Consider the following 13,944-nt stretch of genomic DNA (forward strand, 5'->3'; position numbering starts at 1 on the left):
GGACAGCGCGGCGCTTAAAAACAGCACATTTTGTTTGTTACAGTGACCCCAGACCCAGACAGCCGTGCTGATGCCGAGTGCACACTAGGGAGAGGTGTAAGAGCAGGAACCCAGATTGGGGCACCTGACCGCTCGGCTGCACTTTAATGTACCCTCTACTTTCATCAGTCCTGATTAGCCACCATAAAAATCCAGATTGAACATTACATTTTTACTGCTGATTGTCTTCCAAACACTCTCAGGTGTTGGCGTGTTAAATGCCAGGGTGTGCATCTGTCCTCGCATCCCTTCAGCTTGCTGCAGTGAGACGTCTGACTTGAAAAATGGGGACCCTCTTCAGAAATGAAAGCAATGCAGAACAAATTTCAGGCTTTTAGGCTTACCGCGTCTTGTGCCCAAAACCTCAATAACAAGCCCCCCCTCCAGCCCCCGTTTCCCCCTGGCTCTTGCCCCAGACTTACACAAAGAAACACCCAGCTTTATGGACTTAGGGCATTAAGCATAAAAAACAGCGGACGGAGAACAGGTTTGGAACACATGGCGCCAAACGTGGGGCACGATCGCGTCAGATCACACAGGCTATACACTTTAACGCTCCAATTCTTAGGTACACGGCCGTGTTTATAAAAGGGCACATGAAAGGGCTTAGCGAGAGAGAGATGAGCAACACTGGCGAGGAGGCCGGCGCTCCAGCAAAAACGCTTTTCTGATAAGCTGCAACAATGCACTCACTCCCACGACATCAGCTCTCTGTTGGGAGTCTCCTCCTAATTTCCTCCATCCATAATAAAAAGAGCTACATTAAACAGTGCCATTAGTGCCAGCAATTTGTTTTATTCTCCACAGAAAGAGAAATGTTATCTGTGGCGGACAAACTTAACCCAATTAAAGCTCATTGTGTATGGGGGCCTTGCTGGTCTTCAGCTGATGCCTAAGAACGAGGGCAGAGGAAGCCAGCTTTGGGGAGGGAGAGGGGGAAAAAGAGAACGGCTGGAACACGTCTGGAGAATTAGGGAAAGTAGGAGAGAGACAAATGTGCTATCAGGAAAAAAATAACGGGAAGAGAAATTATGTTTTCATATTTTTCCCCCCACATCAATTCCCTCCCAAGATGTTTGATAGAGGAATACTGAGCAAAATTTACACTCAAAACAAAAACGCACAGCTAATTTGGCTCTTAAATAAATAGCCGAAGGATTAGAGTGAATGTAAAACCTTTCCATCAAATAAAAAAGGGGAGGAACTGCATACAAAGTCACACGTTCTGAGATACTCGCTCACATTTTTGCTGTTAATTGTTGTGATAACACCTCTCGATTACAGGGGTTTAATTATCAACATGTTTGGCTGTTAGACCGAGTACCTGGCACAGATCCTGGTGAAGGGCTCAAGGTTTTCTAATGAAGATCTCACTCACAGCAGCATACAGGAGCTCAGTGTGGTGCTGTCCTAACAAAGAAGCACATCGCGTTTAGAGACGACCTGGGTGTCTGTGAATTCTAACACAATAATGCCAAGAATATTCATAGTGATACATTTTGATTGATATCCAGTTGTGCGGGAATGGCAAGTGTGTGTCTCTGTGGGGGAAAAAAGTGATTCTGTGATTGCGGAATTGTAACAGTAACTGAATCGCATATCGTGGGACACAAATGAGGCATGTCTTCACTTCCGTAACGGCGAAAGCTGGTTTCACTCTGTTTGACCGGTAATCCTTCCGTCTCCTATTGCATTTATCAGCTTTAGTGGAGTCGTTTTTTGCTCACTTACCCAAAAAAGGCCCAATCAACACCTCCCAGCTGGGGAAATGAAGCAGAACCGGCCTCCATTACTTTGAGACTTGATGGATACTTCACAGCTGCGGTCGAGTGTCTGTGATCAGAGAGTGGGGAGACAAACAGCTGTAAAACATGCCCTACTAAAGACATACACATTTGCTGACAGTGTGTACCATTAGGATTAACATGCAGTGTATATACTGTATACACACGTGACTGTGCAGATTCATCCAGAACTACTTTTGTTCTCACACAAGGCCTAAGAGACATTTGCTAAATCTTATCAAGTATTTGAAGGAGACTTCTGAGGACAAGAATCAGTCCATATATTTTGTGAGAGTTGCTTTGAAAAGTGACGATAAAACGTGTGATATTAAAATAATTCATTCTTTTGAAATAAAAATATCTTTTGAATAGCATTTAACTGTTTCTTTATGTCTTTAAAAATCTAATCTTGTTTCTATATTTGGTTTGTAAGTTACGTTCATCTGTATTGGTCCTCAAACATTATGTGGTCTGAAAGCAATATTGTCTCGCTCAATTTGAAGGATGTGCGCAAACGAACGCTTCACAAATACAGATTCCTATTATTATGAAATTGCACACGGAGAAGTAGCTACGTTCTGCAAGCCTTCGATTTATCTCCCAATGGTTTATTTTGTATGAGAAAATTATATTTAGTATTATTGAGGGAAAATACATTCACCCTAGTAATGTGTTCCAGAGAACGAAAACAATTTGTTAGTATTGTGAAAACAATAAAAGCATTTTGTATTTGAATCGTATTAAATGCTGCATTTCAGTGTTTCTCTTTTTCAAATGAAATATTAATATAAAATATAACCAAATCTCATCTGAGAAGAAAATGTATGTAATAGAAAAAGCAATAGATTTTGTGAGGTTTGATTAACACAACGACCATAAATGAAACATTGAACTGTTACGTTAAGCGTATGTTCCGTAGGTCTACAGCGCCATCTAGTGTTAAAATGAGCTTACACTCAGAAAGCGTCGTTTCGTGGATTGTTACTGCTTTTTTGTTTTTTGTTTGTTTTTTGTTTTTTGCCTCTGTGGTGATTAAACAGTCATACATATTGCAAAAACACACAATGTTAAACATTATATTTAACTGTAATATTATCAAAAATCTCCCCTTATTTAAAAGGACAGCTCACCTAGAAATCTAACTCGTCGTCATTTACTCACGCTCATGTTTCAAGCCTGTCTGTCTTGCTTTCTTAGGCGAAAACAAGGAAAAGTAAAAAAAAAAATAAAAAATTTTTTTTTCCATTTAGTATGGTCAATGGTAACAGACTCTCTGACTAACATTAAAGTTCAATTTCTGTCGTTTCTGGAATTTACTTTTTCTTTAAGAAACTAGAGACTTGAAAGAGCAAATAAGAAATGTACAAAAATAAGATGATCTGCAATAACAAAGGAGCTTAGCAGTGCACTGCTTCCAAAAAACGTTATATTTTCAGAAAAAGAACGTATTTTTCCTCTGACGATTTATGTTGACTATGTAAGCCGATTTCCGCTACATTTAAAAATAAATAAAATAAACAATCATGCTTTATTAAATTAGAATAATGAGACTGAAAGTCGAAATTATAAGAACTTATTTGAGACATAAACAGTCGAGATTCCATGTCAAATTCTTCTTTTTTAATCTCATAATTATGATTTACCATTTAAAATATTTTCTAATGTGGCAGAAATAAACTTCCATAGTTTTACCTACATTTCTGGCCCTGTGTAGGTTTATAAAGTGGCCCTATATACATATTATTTCAAAACAAAATTGTTCCATTGTCATCTCATGGTCTCTCATTTACGCATAGTGGAAATAGCCAAAATTCACTGTGTGTGTCTGGGGGGATGCGTAATAATAATGTTATTATTAATGAGCCCTTGAGTTTAATAAAAAGGGAGAAACGCCATTAAAAAAAAAAAAAAGCAACTTCTGATCAATGACAAAAAATACTATGAGGTGATATCATAAAAAAAAAAAAAAGCAACTTCTGATCAATGACAAAAAATACTATGAGGTGATATTTGACTCAAAGTGATTTGCAGGGGCATCTTTGCAATGGATTTTTTTTTTCTATTAAATGTGTCATCTTTTCTTTATACATTTATATTTATAAAAAAAAAAAATATGAAAGCAATTAATTGAACAATGAATTAAGAGGCTCAAAAATGGCATGAATGCATTTAAACAGCAGTGTTAGAGATTAATGTTTTACATATAAAGTTTGAAAAAAAAATGAATCAGAATATAAGAAATATCAAATGATTTTTTATGAACTGAAGTTATGCTTTAAAATGTAAATAAAAGGCCCAGTAGGTGGCGGCAAGTCTTGTCACTGACTCATTCATTCAATCAATTCGTTCAAATGGCTGATTCGTTCAAGAACGACTTGTGAATGGGTGATTGAATCAAGACTTACAAAAATACAGATTCATTCATAAACGAAACACCGCTGTGATGCACAGCGGCTCAGATTTTACTGTTTGAAACAATTTTCATTGATGAAATCAGACATTGTAAGTTACTTAATATGAATTTCTTGTTTATTGAACTGCTGTATAAAATCAGCACCACATTTGCGAACTGTCTTTATAATCATTAAAAGCTCACTTATCTCAGGTCATGCAAGGTCTCTTCGGCTAGACATTATTTTTAGACGAAGTTTACATAAAAACCTGGATCATTTCAGGTACGTTATACACAACTTTACCTAAATCTATTTTTCGCATCTGTTAAAGATGTTCAGATTTTTCATCAAAAATCACGGTCCATCCTGATAATTTACCCGAGGCAGTCCGCTTTCACAAGGAAATTTTCAGGTTGTTTTAATGCTGTACTTAAATCACACCTGTTTCTGTGTCTGGTTTGTAATATCAAAGAAATAATTCACCCAGTGGCTATTACTTATTTCCTCTCACTTTCTTCAGTGGACACAAAAGGATTTTAATATATCTTGTCTATTCAAGCTCTGCAATCAAAATGCCTGTATGCCATGCAGGGGTACTAGCCAACCTCATCATCTAGGTAACCTCTTCCCTGATTTCAAGTATGGTGGTGGCAGCATCTTGCTCTGGTGTTTCTTTTCCCACGAAGAGAAAGAAAAAAGCTTGTTGCCATCAAGGGTAACACAGATGGAGCCAAAATCCAAGAGGGGTGCCAGTATCAGCCAGCCAAAGACTGTTCAGAGCAGCAACCCCTTTGTTCCAGTACAACAATGTTCCAAAGAATAAATGACTTCAATCCAATCAAAATTTTGTGGCATGAGCTGAAAATTGTAGTCAGATGGCACAATCCAATTTTAGAGTAAATCTGCATTAAGAAACACGGAATTGTACACAGAATTTCTTTTTCCAGTCAAAATGTACAAAAAAAATAAAAAAAATTCCATTGATGGAATTCCATTGATGGATAGGACTATCTGGGAAAGTTATAAATTACTGAGGGTAATTTATGCATGCATTCAGTGTAACAGGGATTTTAGAATATAATTAATTTTTTATAATTATCTGGCTCCTGGAGGTCAATAATCTTCTATAATCTGCCTAAATTCTGAATAGTCTCATGTTATTGCCTCAGACCAAAAATTGTATTTGCAATATATTCAATCATTGTACAGAGAACAGTGATATAGGTATCTCTTACACATTCATGTCACTGAAATTTTTCATATTTATTCAAAAAATTAGCTTACACCTGTGGAAATAAAGAGAACACCACTGTGGTTTTTTTTCCATATCAGTACATCTTTAAACATTTCATGGGATCCTGAAAGAAAATCACAGAAGGAAAATTCCTAAAAAATATAAAACATAAAACAGCCTGTTCAAAATGTAACAACTGTCCCATGTGGCAATATTGGCCTATGAATTAATCAGGTGTCCTGGGAGAATCAAGGGAGCAGGCGTCGTGGAGGCCGTGGACCTGAACATGGACAAAAAAAAAAAAAAAAAAGTTCAACAAGTGGAACCAAAAGAAAAATTAGTGACAGATCCTTCCATAGCAATAGTGCTTTAAATAGCAATTATAACAAGAACTTCATGAGAGGATGCTGACCTGTTAGCGGTCCCATATGAAGGCTCCTGAGTGAAGGTGGTGGTGCTCTAGGACCCCGGGGTCCATTCTGCAGAGGGGGTCCAAAAAGCAATGGTGAATGAGACCCTGGATGCTGCAATAGTCCTCTGGAGGACGGGAAACCAAGAGGCGTGTCAAGTAGAGGGGCACGGTCAAGAAGAGGGGCACGGGTGGACGTTGGCCCATGTGTAAGTGCTGGGCCAAGCAGAGGTTGGGGCTCGTCAAGATTATGAGGGGCTGCTGGCCCTCTAGATGGGGGTCTAAATGAAGATCCGTGTGAAACTAAAGAAGCCCGAGAGGGTAAAAGACTATGGGTGCCAGTTGATCTGTGGGAAGGTGGCTTAAGATTTTGCACTGAAAGCAAAGGAGGTGGTTTCGTCTTAGGATACGAGCCTGGAAACACAGGGAATACTGCATTTAATCAGCATCATTAACAGGTTAAACAAATTAATCTAGTGAATAATTTTACCTCAAAGTAAAAACGATAACAAGCTATGCAATATCGCATTCATAATCGAAGATTCATCTGTGATTATAAAAACAATATACTGCGTAGCTTCTCAGCGAACTACGGATCTGTGTATTAAATGCTGCTCTATCTGAAAGCACGTAATGTAGATTTACTACTGATCACAGAACCGGCTTTACTGACGAATATATATTTATTTATTTATTTTATTTTTTCTTCATGCTATACCCCAAAAACAAACCTTGCATTCCCATGTGATGTCCTGGGGGTTCACCTCCTGACCCTGATGGTGGGTTTGCCTGCTCTCTTGGTGGTGGTCCAGATCCAGCAGGCAGAAGTGGTGGGGGCTTTCCTAACCCTGGAGGCAGGCTGTTTATTACAGGAGCAACATCACTGCCCACCTCTGTGGAAGATACTGGAGAAGAAAAGAACAGAGTGGTAGTAAAGAGATAATGATTTAATGTTTATAAACATATTACAATTTCTGCATAATTTAAAATATAACATATTATAATATTTATAATATATTTTAAATGTTAAATTATATATATTATATATATTTTAAATTGAAATATTGTGCTAATGACAGGCCTATATATCAGCCTGTTTGGTAGCCCTTCTCACAATTCTGGGGATCTCACAAGCAAAAGTTGTCATAGTTAAGTAAACCTCTATGATGGTGAACGGGAGACTATATAAGCTCCCCATGTTAGCTTCAAAAATATACAGGGTAAATTTACTATTTACACAATATGAATGTAACTAGGCCAGGACATGGAAGCATGTTCACCTTGCAGATGGTCTTGGCGGTTTTGAAGATACTCCGCCAGTGTGTTGAGCTCCTCTGGGTACAGGTGCAAACCTTCGGCCAGGAGAAAGAGCAGGTGGCGGGTGGCAGAGGGAACAGTGTGGCGCTCCAGCTTGCTGCGCTCCAGGTAGTCCTCCGTCAGCTCAGCCGCCCGTGCCGCAGCCTCTGTGGGGTCCAGCACCCGCCGTGAACCGCTCAAGCGCCTGAACTCCACCAACACAAACTCCATGGCCTGTTCTTTGGGCATATTTCGATGAACTGTGGAGAGGCAGAGGAAGGGTCAGCCAGAGGAGGGAAGGGGGTTACATATGGTGCTCAGTGTGAGCCACTGCAGCCTAAGCAGTGTGCAGAAGAGTTCTACCTCATCAGCAACACACTGCAGTCTTGCAACCACTGCTTAAACCAATTTACCACATTAAAATTCAGTATGCACTCTCACATTCATGAGCACGCTTGAAAGTTGGGAGAAGGAACATTTAACAGAGTAGAAGTTTTATATAAGATTGCTTTTAAAGTTGTTTTTTACACATTTTAATATGAGGAAGGAATTGTGCATGAGATAATTGTTTTATACTTCCATATGCATTCACTTTAGACTATGACATTGCGCAATAGCAAATTCGTACATTCCGAAAACGTAACTCTTAATTTAACATGTTTTAAAAGGACTTATGTTTTTGCATAAGTTTGTTTTGTTTGTTTGTTTTTTAGACTTGAAAGTCTAGTAGTGTGTGATCCTCAGTGATTTAGTGTGTGTTCAGTTTTTTCTGTGTATCCATTAGGGCTGTGCGAGTAATCGAAAACGTCAAAATCACAATTTAAGCGTGCGTGATTTCTAAATCGCCTTATAGCACGATTTTCCACGGCCCTGACCTCTAAATGGAGCGTGAGAACAGAACAGACCGGACATAGGTCTACGTAACGCCAGGTTCACACACTCCGTCTGTGGTGCATATTTTTTCCAAGCCCATGGTTAACGGATCAAAGCGTTCACACTGCATGCTGTAAAAGATGCGGAAGACGTGAACAGAAAAGGTTATAAATAGAAAGGTGCAAAAAGAATTAATATCAAGCGCATGAGCATAGAGAGATTTGTGAGTGCACAGTACACAGTTTGAGCGACAGGAGAAACACGTTTTAAGTGCACGTACTCTCTCCGAGTGAGAGCAGTGTGTATCTGAACGCGCACATCTGGATTTGTGCGAAAGCGAAGGAAATTTGCCTGCGAGCGGAGAGCCTGTCACTCGCGCACTAAATTAATGTGCTTTCGCACTACAATAATGCGGAAATAATTTCCACACGGAGTCTTTTTCTGCTGTGCTGCAGTGCATACGCTGAATTAAAGTGACAGCGAATGTTTCACGTTAAGAATTAACATGGGTTGACACACAAATGTAGTAATTACACAATAAATGCATATATTTAATGTCTACTGTTTCAGTCAACACATGGCTTTTTGACTAGATTTAAAACAAGGAAAAGTGACATGTGAAACTGGTGACATGTGACGTGAAACTGGCGCAACAAATCTATTTCAACCGCTACAATGAGCTCTATGACCAATGCACGGCAAAAAAAAAATAATAATAATAAAATCCCTGGACATGGGATTTATTTATTTATTTATTTTGCCATATGTCTAGACATTGTCACACTATTATTTTATTTTGATTATTTTGATTTGATTTGGATTATTTTGACTTATGTCTGTTCTAGAGACATGTTACAATTTTTTTGATAAAGCTCTAATTGTTTTTTTTGGGAAATATGTTTCTAACTCGCACCGAATGCATTTATGACTGTAAAGCATGTGTGTGTCTGTGTCAAAATCGTGATTAAAATCGAAAATCGCAAAACTGATCAAAGAAATCGCGATAGGCTTTTTTTGTCCATATCGCACAGCCCTAGTATCAATTAACAAAATCAGAACGTGTATGATGCCTAGTGTTTTAAAAAGTGTATTCCAGCTTTAAGAGAACTTACCAGCAAGGTAAACCGCACCGCATATAGGAATAAAAGCTTTAGTAAATATATTAAACATCTGATCTATTTTAATATTTACGTTTTTTAAATTAAGTGGTGGGCATTCATTAAAATAATGGATTTTAAGAAAAAATATCTGTTGTTGAGGGCATTTCATCTATTTTAATGTGATGCTGAGGGTCAAATCCACCATCTTTTGGATGTTGTTTTGTGTGTGTGTGTGTGTGTGCGTGCGTGTGTGTGTGTGTGTGTGTGTGTTGCACTACATTGATTCATTTTTGCTTGGCTTTTATTTATTTATTTATTTTTTTTTGTAAATAAAGTATAGCTAATTTATTCCGAACACTCCAAACTGTTGATGTTTACGAAAAAAGTGTAAAACAATCAAACAAAAGGGTTGCAAAATGACAAGCTATTATACGGTTTAATTTGGAGGTATGTGAACTTTGATAATTGTGTCCACAACGCAGTAAAATAAATAAAAAAAAAAAAAAAAAAACTTAGAGAGTGAGAATTTTTTGTTTTCCTTTTTGTAAACATAAGTAAATAGATCCCAGAAACCATGTTTCTATGCAAAGATAAAGGTTACATGTTTGCAGCCCTACACTGAGATTACATTGATGTTTTTTGCAGTTAATATAAATGAATTCTCTTTTTAGACTGTTCTGCAATTTTTGCATGTTTTTTGAAGTATATTTTCAGAAAAGATAAATGCATGTGTTTTGGTGCAATCACAGAATACTAGTTAAGGTGTTGTTCATTATATGACAAAGAGTTTAAAAATGCCCACCACCAAGTTAAGGTTGTTTAAATTTATTTAACTATTGTTTAAATTAGTAAATTTACACTTTTTTTGGGAGATAAATTGTGGGAGTCGGGACTTACTTTTGAGGGACTCTGAAAATATGATTACTGTGCACGAGGACAGAGTTACATTAGTCTGCTCGACGAGAATACATAAGGGGGAACCGTCGGAGCGGACATCTTGGAGGGCCCGTGTCAGGCTAGATTCCACCTGCAGGTAAAGCATTTCCACCGAGAGGCCACGTTCCTGCAAACACTGGCCTATCGATTTGGGGTAATCCCTTTGAAAGAAGAAGAAGAGATCTGGTTATTGAGCACCATGTTTCAGGGCATGAGGTGAGGGTGCTGGGTGTGGCTTCGTTTGTGTATGCAGTACTGAAAGGGTTAAGTTTTAATACACCAAACAAATGAATAAACCAACACAAATAGCACTTTCAAAGTGTATTAAATATTAGAAAATGGTTGAAAATTAAGTTGTTTCATTTTTTAGCCAAATAAAAGCTTTAGCGTGAAGCATCAGTCTTCTCAAAGGACATAAAAAGTAATAAATATTAAGCTTAAATATATAAGCTGCAAATAAAAGTTACAGTTTAATATTAATAATATAACTTTACACAAATTTAATAGCGTTTTGATATTATAAAAAACATATATAAATGTTCTACCAAATACTTTGTAAATTAAAACATTGTAAAATGGATCTTAATCCAATCCAATCAACACATTTATGACAAGAACTTTTAATTGGATGACAAAAATGGGACTGTGTTTTGTTTGTGTCATATTCATTGTGTATTAATAAAAACAGAAGTGTACGTTTCCAGTCAATCTATATTAAAAACTTTCAATTTCTAAGTTGCATTCACTATTTTGATAATAGCATTTTTTGTGTTTTTCATATTTTATAGATTGTGTTTTTGTTTAATTTTGTTTTATTTTGAAATATGGCTTTGATTACTGAACATTTTGAATATCCGCGATTCTTAAAGAAGCTCTTGTAGTTGGCTAAATAAGCAAGGTATGTGATTACAATCTCAGTTTTTTTTTTTAATATTAAGATTTCTGGACATATTTATTCATTCAATTAAAGTTTTTGTAGGAGGATGAAAATATACAGAATACCAATAAATCAATCATGTGTGGGGGAAAAGAAAAACAAATTCAACTTGTAACTTAAAAAAAAACAACAACACTCTTTTATGCTTGAGACCTAACTAATTTTGAAAACGTGTATTCAACATTTCTGGAACCATTTGAAATGGCTTTTTATTATTTCTCTTTTTTAGATATGTGGAATAGAAACATTTGATTATAAAAATTTAATGAAAATGTTTACATTTAAACTTAAAAATCATTAGAGGCCTGTCCTAAAAAGCATACTCTTTACTATGCTTTTTAGAACAGGCCTCTAAGACCCCCATGTTGAATGTAACATATGACACAGTAATAAAATGATGCAATATTAGAATAAATATTTTTCTTTAAGCGAGGCCACAGGTCATAAACATCTGCGGTTGATTTTCTAGATAAATATAATTAACACAACATACATATTGACTTTTGCACTTTTTTTATTTTTATTAAATTAACTTATTTTTTGGAGACAACATCTACAGTCATCGATGGATGCATCATGTTCAGTGTTTTTGGATTAGCAGTGTGAAATAGCAATATCACTGAATTTTTATCATATAAGGTTATAAAGAGTCTGATTGCCAAATGTAAAGAATAAGAGTATTCCGGTGACTTTTGTTAAATAGTGGACACATTTTTGCAAATTATGAACATTTAGAACACTGGATATTTATTGTTGTTATTTTCCCTTGAAGACATATTTAATTCCTTTTAAAGTTTTTGGTTGATTTATAATAATAAAACATCCATCAGATTTTTTTTTTTTAACCATCAAGGATGATTTTGGATACATACAGATTCTGGATCTTAAACCTGATGAAACCCATCAGTCTAACTTTTAGCAATAATGAAGCACATTCACACAACAGAGAATTTTTAGAAATAAGCATCGCACAAAATGTAGGTAATCGAGTGCCATTTTTCACTACGTGCAAACTCAGGAAAAAAAGTCTGCTAACTGCATTTCTATTTAAAACAGAAAGCAAGTTTCACCTAAAAAAACATTTAATGCAACAGAATTCTACTGCCACCAGCAGTATATACTCACACATTCTGGTTGTTCACCGACAGGACGACACAGTCTGCAGGCTGTCTAGCACCATCTCCATGCAGCTGCTGGAAGAACCTCTCGTATATGGCATTGCGTTGAACTGATGCCTCATATTCTTCAGGTGAAACAGCTGTTACAAAAACACATTCACATGAAAAATGTGGCTCCAAAAAGATCTCATAATGGCCACAACAGCAGCAGTGAGAAACCTAGGTGTTTACTACACAAAAAAACTCTTACCAGTTGATTGATGTGGTGAATGCTCGTAGTCTGCAGGGCCAGAGTAGTCAATCCCTTCATCTAAGCATTCAAAGCTGAAAAATGAAGGAAGATTGGTGGGGGAAAGGGGTTTTGATTTCAGATTAATAATAATTAATTCACTACCAAAGAAGAAGAAGAGAATAACAGATATGTGAAAAACAGAGATTTAAAGCTAGAAAAAGATCTGTGGTATTGCACTTCGTTGACTATAAAAATGAACACTCTTCTCTTTTGTCATATTCGAGGTACCTCTCAGATTGTGGATGATCATCTTTTCTGACACCTCCCTCATAGGATATGGTGTTCTTCGAAAAGATCTGGGAGGATTTGAGACACTGCTTGGAGCAAATCAACATGATTATGATAGACATAACATCAGAAATGTAAAACGTAGGCTGCGTTAAACCCTAGCAAGACAGGATTGAAAGCGTCATATTAATACTTCAAATGTTCCACACATATTTAAGCAGCGACTATATACAGATGTGTCACATACCTTCCTGCACTATGTGTCGGTGGTGGTCGTCTGCCCCCAGCTTTCTTCGACCACGACGACATTTGATTTCTTCTAAATGAGCGGCATAACAAAACAGTATCTTAATATCGCAGGGTACAAGACAATTGAGTTTTGGTTGCCTAGCAAATCCTGCACGTACGTAACCATTATTTCAAAAACGAGTTAAAACAATGATTAATATCTGCGACATTTGTCAATTGTTATGAAAACACTAAACCTGATGTGAAGCCCATCATACCTGCGTAACTTAGATATTCAGTGGCTCTGTGAATCGCGATAAACTGATGAATTTGCTCATACGTTATTTCATCTCTGACGAGATCAGAACATAGTAAGATAAAAATGGATAACCGAGATTAATAAGAGTTTCTGCTTACGGAAAAAGACCTCCTACACACTCGACGACGATCTGACTTCCTCAATAAGAGTAACGTTATTTGAGGAAGCGTGTGGCGCCTCCTAACGGACGGGCAGACAAACGACAACACCAGTGACGTCACTACCCAGCCTCCTCAGCCTCCTCAGTCTCTCAGTCTGAGATCTTACAAGATTTTCAATGAATCCCAAATCTGCTATTTTTGGATTTTTTTTTTAAGCGGATCCCAATGGCTGTTTTGGAATAAACATATAACTATATTCACAAATGCACATTTTCGGATTGTACACCTATTTTTGTAGTATTTTTTACAAGAGATACAAAATATTTTACTTACAATTTTAGTTTAGCTGAAGAAGAAAGCACTCAGAAACTGTACAATTCGCACAGCCTACAAATTTGTATAATTTTATCATACTGTATAATGCCCTCTTCTTTCTCTTTACTTTATTATTATGTTTCTATTTTGAGCTATGGTATTGGTTGTTCATGTTTTCTCTTTATTGCTGTTCTAATTTCGTTGTACCATAGTGTAATCTGAATGTTCAAATAAAGCATAAAAAGGCTCCTGAGGAATATTTGAGTCACCAATATATATTGTTGTATATATTGTTCCCCATTCATATCTGTCTCAGAGTGGGAAAAAAAACCTTTATTCCTT

General features: G+C 36.7%; 1 pseudogene; it reads right to left on the reverse strand.

Annotated features, from left to right (window-relative positions):
• Positions 1-5,460: 5,460 nt before the first annotated feature.
• Positions 5,461-13,116, reverse strand: LOC122148538 (annotated as a pseudogene).
• Positions 13,117-13,944: the final 828 nt, after the last annotated feature.

This window comes from Cyprinus carpio, chromosome A18, assembly GCF_018340385.1.
Source record: "Cyprinus carpio isolate SPL01 chromosome A18, ASM1834038v1, whole genome shotgun sequence".
NCBI classification, from domain to species: domain Eukaryota; kingdom Metazoa; phylum Chordata; class Actinopteri; order Cypriniformes; family Cyprinidae; genus Cyprinus; species Cyprinus carpio.